The 5,944-nt window shown below is 40.1% G+C and overlaps 1 non-coding gene across 1 annotated transcript; it reads left to right on the plus strand.

The window, feature by feature from the left end:
- Nucleotides 1–4,990: 4,990 nt before the first annotated feature.
- On the plus strand, nt 4,991–5,094 carry LOC127745080 (small nucleolar RNA R71). The gene has a single exon (XR_008006271.1). It is a non-coding gene; the product is annotated as a small nucleolar RNA R71 (small nucleolar RNA).
- The last annotated feature ends 850 nt before the right edge of the window (nt 5,095–5,944 follow it).

Genomic DNA, 5,944 nt, shown 5'->3' on the forward strand with positions numbered 1-5,944 from the left:
AACATACAAGATGATCTTTATATGTTAAGTGTGCTAATAATACTCAAAATCAAAACTTCACTTAGTATGATCTATTTTATCATATTTAACTTGTATATTAGCTAAAATTCACATATGCTTGAGATTTTGTTTCATGCAGAGATTTTTCATGCTATTACTCATATTTTGGCAAAATTTGTACGAAAACTAAACAGAAATCTACCGAAATGACTACTAAAAGTATGCAATGACGCACGCGCATCAAATATACAATAAATCTAAAAATATCAATGAAGCTTAGTTCTAATTAGATGAGCGGGACTTGTAGCTTTTTGCTTCTGAACAATTTTGGTATCTCGCTTTATCCTTTGAAATTCAGAATGATTGGCATCTATAGGAACTCAGAATTAAGATAGTGTTATTGATTCTCCTTGTTTAGTATGTTGATTCTTGAACATAGCTACTTATGAGTCTTGGCTGTGACGCTAAGCATCTTGTTTTCCAGTATTACCACCGGATACATAAATGCCACAGACACATAACTGGGTGAACCTTTTCAGATTGTGACTCAGCTTTGCTAGAGTCCCCAATTAGAGGTGTCCAGAGTTCTTAAGCACACTCTTTTGCTTTGGATCATGACTTTAACCACTCAGTCTCAAGCTTTTCACTTGGACCTTCATGACACAAGCACATGGTTAGGGACAGCTTGATTTAGTCGCTTAGGCTAGGATTTTATTCATTTGGGCCCTCCTATCCATTAATGCTCAAAGCCTTGGATCCTTTTTACCCTTGCCCTTTGGTTTAAAGGGCTATTGGCTTTTTCTGCTTGCTTTTTCTTTCTTTCTTTTTTTTGCTTTATTTTTTGCATTTTTTTCGCAAGCTTTTCTTTTTCACTGCTTTTTCTTACTTCAAGAATCAATTTTATGATTTTTTAGATTATCAATAACATTTTTCTTTTTTCATTATTCTTTCAAGAGCCAACAATTTTAACATTCATAAACTTCACTATAAAAAAATATGCACTGTTTAAGCATTCATTCAGAAAACAAAAAGTATTGCCACAACATCAAAATAATTAAACTAATTTTAAGATAGAATTCGAAATTTATGTACTTCTTGTTCTTTTGCAATTAGAAACATTTTTCATTTAAGAAAGGTGAAGGATTTATGGGACATTCATAACTTCAAGGCATTGACACCAGACACTGATGATCATGTAATAAAGACACAAACATAGACAAAACATAAAGCATAAGAAATGAAAAACAAAAAAAACAAATAACAAGAAAATTAAAGAACGGGTCCACCTTAGTGATGGCGGCTAGTTCTTCCTCTTGAAGATCCTATGGAGTGCTTAAGCTCCTCAATGTGTCTTCCTTGCCTTTGTTGCTCCTCCCTCATGGCTCTTTGGTGCTCCACCCTTAGTTGCTCTATATTGGAACTCAAATCCCCTAAAGAGGTGTTGAGTTGCTCCCAATAGTTGTGTGGAGGAAAATGCATTCCTTGAGGCATCTCAGGGATTTCTTGATGGGGACTTCCTCATGCACTTATTGAGGTCCATGAATGGGCTCTCTTGTTTGCTCCATCCTCTTTTTAGTGATGCGTTTGTCCTCTTTAATGAGGATGTCTTCCTCTATGACAATTCCAGCTAAATTGCATAGGTAACAGATGAGACGAGGAAAGGCTAACCTTGCCAAAGTGGAGGGCTTGTCAGCCACCTTGTATAGTTCTAGAGGTATGATCTCATGAACTTCCACTTCCTCTCCAATCATGATACTATGGATCATGATAGCCCGATCCACAGTTACTTCGGATCGATTGCTAGTAGGAATGATAGAGCGTTAGAGGAACTCCAACCATCCTCTAGCCACAGGCTTAAGGTCCGGCCTTCTTAGTTGAACCGACTTGCGTTTGGAATCTCTCTTCCATTTAGCTCCTTCCACACAGATGTCCTTGAGAACTTGGTCCAACCTTTGATCAAAGTTGACTCTTCTAGTGAAAGGATGAGAATCTCCTCTCATGATTGGCAAGTTGAACGCCAATCTCACATTTTCTGGACTGACATCTAAGTATTTCCCTTGGACCATTGTGAGCCAATTCTTTGGGTCCGGGTTCATACTTTGGTCATGGTTATTAGTGATCCATGCATTAGCATAGAACTCTTAAACCATTAAGATTCTGACTTGTTGAATGGGATTGGTGAGAGCTTCCCATCCTTTTCTCCTAATCTCATGTCGGATCTCCGGATATTCGCTCGTTTTGACCTTGAAGGGGACCTCGGGGATCACCTTTTTCTTGGCCACAACTTCATAGAAGTGGTCTTGATAGGCTTTTGAGATGAATCTTTCCATCTCCCATGACTCGGAGGTGAAAGCAAATGCCTTCCCTTTCCTCTTCCTTGAGGTTTCTCAGGCCTTAGGTTCCATTAATGGTTATGGAAAATTAAAAAGCAAGGCTTTTTTCCACACCAAACTTAAGAGGTTTGCTCGTCCTCAAGAAAAAGAAGAAAGAAAAGAGTAGAAGAAAAAGAGAAGTGGGAGATGGAGGCGTGAGAGGGTTTTGGCCAAGGGGGAAAAAGTTTGTGATGTGTAAAAGTGGAGGAATAAGTGGGGGTATATATAGGGTAAGAGGAGGGGTGGGTTCGTGTGAAGTTGGGTGGGTTTGGGAAGGAAATGGTTTGAATTTGAATGGTGAGGTAGGTGGGGTTTTATGATGGGTTTTTGGGAATTAGGGGATGGATGTGAGTGGTAAAGAGAATATAGGGAATAGGGTAAGATTTGATTGGTGGGTGGTGTTTTAGGTAGAGTGTTATAGAGAGGTGTGAAGAGGAGAGAGAGTGAGGTAGGGTAGATGGGGATCCTGTGGGGTCCACAGATTCTGAGTTGTCAAGGATTTTTTAACCCTGCACCTCCTTGGCGTTAAACGCCCTCTGTGTGCCATTCTTGGCATTTAAACGCCAGGCTGCTGCCTTTTTCTGGCATTAAACGCCAGTCTACCTGCCAGTTCTGGCGTTTAACGCCCAGAATTGTGTCAGGCTGGGCGTTTAAACGCTCATTTTTCTACCCTTACTAGCGTTTAAACGCCAGTTTACCTGCCAGTTCTGGCGTTTAACGCTCAGAATGGTGCTAGGCTGGGCATTAAACACCCATTTTGGTATCCTTACTGGCATTTAAACGCCAGTAAGCTCGTCTTCCAAGGATTTTTGATGTTTTTTTATTTTGCTTTAATTTTTGAAGTTGTTTTTGTGGCTCTACATGATCATCATCCTAAAGAAAACATAAACTAACATAGATAAATAAATAAAATTGGGTTGCCTCGCAATAAGCGCTTCTTTAATGTCAATAGCTTGACAGTGAGCTCTTTTCAGAGCTTCACAATTGTTCAGATCATGATTGTGGCCTCCCAACACCAAACTTAGAGTTTGATTATGGGCGCTCTGCTTGACTCTGTATGGAGAGAATTGGATGAAGCCTTTCATGCTTCTTCTCCATGTTTACAGAGGAAGATCCTTAAGCCTTAAACAAAAGGTAGTCCTCATTTAATTGAAGGACTAACTATCCTCTGTCCACATTAATTACAGCCTTTGATGTGGCTAGGAAGGGTCTTCCAAGGATGATGGATTCGTCCTTATCCTTCCTAGTGTCTAGGATTATGATGTTAGCAGGGATGTAAAGGCCTTCAACCTTCACTATGACATCCGTTACAAGTCCATAAGCCTTTTTCATCGATCTGTCTGCCATCTCTAATGAGATTCTTGCAGCTTGTACCTCAAAGATTCCTAGTTTCTCCATTACAGAGAGTGGCATAAGGTTGATACCTAACCCCAAGTCACACAGAGCCTTCTCAAAGGTCATGGTGCCAATGGTGCAAGGTATTAAGAACCTTCTGAGATCCAGTTTCTTTTGAGGTATCTTCAGCTGAACCAAGGCGTTTAGTTCATTAATGAGCAATGGAGGTTCATCCTTCCAAGTCTCATTACCAAATAACTTGGCATTCAGCTTCATGATTGCTCCTAAATACTGAGCAACTTGCTCTTCAGCAATAACTTCATCTTCTTCAGAAGAAGAATATTCATCAGAGCTCATGAATGGTAATAGGAAATTTAGTGAAATCTCTATGGTCTCTGCATGAGCCTCAAATTCCTTTGGTTCCTCATGAGTGAACTCTCTAGTGGTTAGTGGACGTCCATTAAGGTCTTCCTCATTGGGAACCACTGCCTCTTCCTCTTTTCCAAGTTCGGCCACGCCAGGTATGGTTATGGCCTTGCACTCTCTTTTTAGATTCTCTTCTGTATTGCTTGGGAGAGTACTTGGAGGAGTTTTAGTAACTCTTTTACTCAGCTGACCCACTTGTGCCTCCAAATTTCTGATAGAGGACCTTGTTTCATTCATGAAACTGAGTGGCCTTAGATAGATCAGAGACTATGCTTGCTAAGCCAGAGAGGCTCTGCTCAAAATTCTCTGTCTATTGTAGAGAAGATGATGGAAAAGGTTTGTTGTTGCCAAACCTATTTCTCCCACCCTTATTGTTGTTGAATCCTTGTTGAGGTTTCTGTTGATCCTTCCATGAGAAATTTGGATGATTTCTCCATGAAGGATTATAGGTGTTTCCATAGGGTTCTCCCATGTAATTCACTTCTTCCATTGTAGGTTTTTCAGGGTCATAAGCTTCTCCTTCATAGGAGGCGTCTTTAGCACTACCGGATGCAGCTTACAATCCAGTCAGATTCTGAGAAATCAGATTGACATACTGAGTCAATATTTTGTTCTGAGCCAATATGGCTTTCAGAGTATCAATCTCAAGAACTCCTCTCTTTTGAGTCGTCCCATTATTCATAGGATTTCTTTCAGAAGTGTATGTGTACTGGTTATTTGCAACCATCTCAATGAGTTCTTGGGCTTCTACAAGTGTTTTTAGATGAAGGGATCCACCAGCAAAAAGGTCCAATAACATTTTTGACATTTTAGACAGACCATCATAGAATATACATATGATGCTCCATTCTGTAAACATGTCAGAAGGACACCTTTTGGTTAATTGCTTGTATCTCTCCCAAGCTTCATAGAGGGGTTCACCTTCTTTCTATCTGAAGGTTTGGACGTCAACTCTGAGCTTGCTCATCTTTTGAGGTGGAAAGAATTTGGTCAAGAAGGCATTGACCAACTTTTCCCAAGAGTTTAGGCTTTATTTAGGTTGTGAGTCCAACCATGTCCTAGCTCTGTCTCTTACAGCAAAGGGGAAAAACATAAGTCTGAAGACCTAGAGATCAACCCCATTGGTCTTAACAGTATCACATATCTGCAAGAATTTAGCTAAGAACTGATGAGGATCTTCTGATGGAAGTCCATGAAACTTGCAGTTCTGCTGCATTAGAGAAACTAATTGAGGCTTAAGCTCAAAGTTATTTGCTCCAATGGAGATGCTTCTTGATGACAAGTCATCATATACCCATTTTTCAAGCTAATTTCACTTGTTTTGTTAGCATTTATGCACTTTCTTGCATCCTAAGTAAGTGATTTGGAGTGAAAATGCATAACTTCTTTAAATCAAGCAACCACCATGAATTTAATGTTAATCATTGAGGTTTGAGATAATTTTAATTGCATTTTAATTGATTTATAAGCCTCTTGAATTTAGTGATACTTTGAGTGGTTGTTTGGTTTATTATAGGTGAAGAAAAGAAAAGAAAATGAAAAGCGTGGCCTAAGAAGCGTGACACAAGAAAAGGAAAGCGTGGCAAAAAAGGAGAGAAGCGTGTCGCAACTAATGAGGGAGGCAACCTTGCCCTCCACAAGGGCAGACTGCCCTCTAGGAGAGCAACATTAGATGACCAAGCAAGCATAGGCAACCCTGCCCTGCCCACTCCAAGGGCAGAGCACAAAATAGTGCCTTGGAGCCAAGAGAAGCAAACTCTGCCCTGCCCTTGTGGAGAGCAGAATCGGGCACCTCAAGGAAAGAAATCAAG

This window comes from Arachis duranensis, chromosome 2 (genome assembly GCF_000817695.3).
Source record: "Arachis duranensis cultivar V14167 chromosome 2, aradu.V14167.gnm2.J7QH, whole genome shotgun sequence".
Classification (NCBI taxonomy): domain Eukaryota; kingdom Viridiplantae; phylum Streptophyta; class Magnoliopsida; order Fabales; family Fabaceae; genus Arachis; species Arachis duranensis.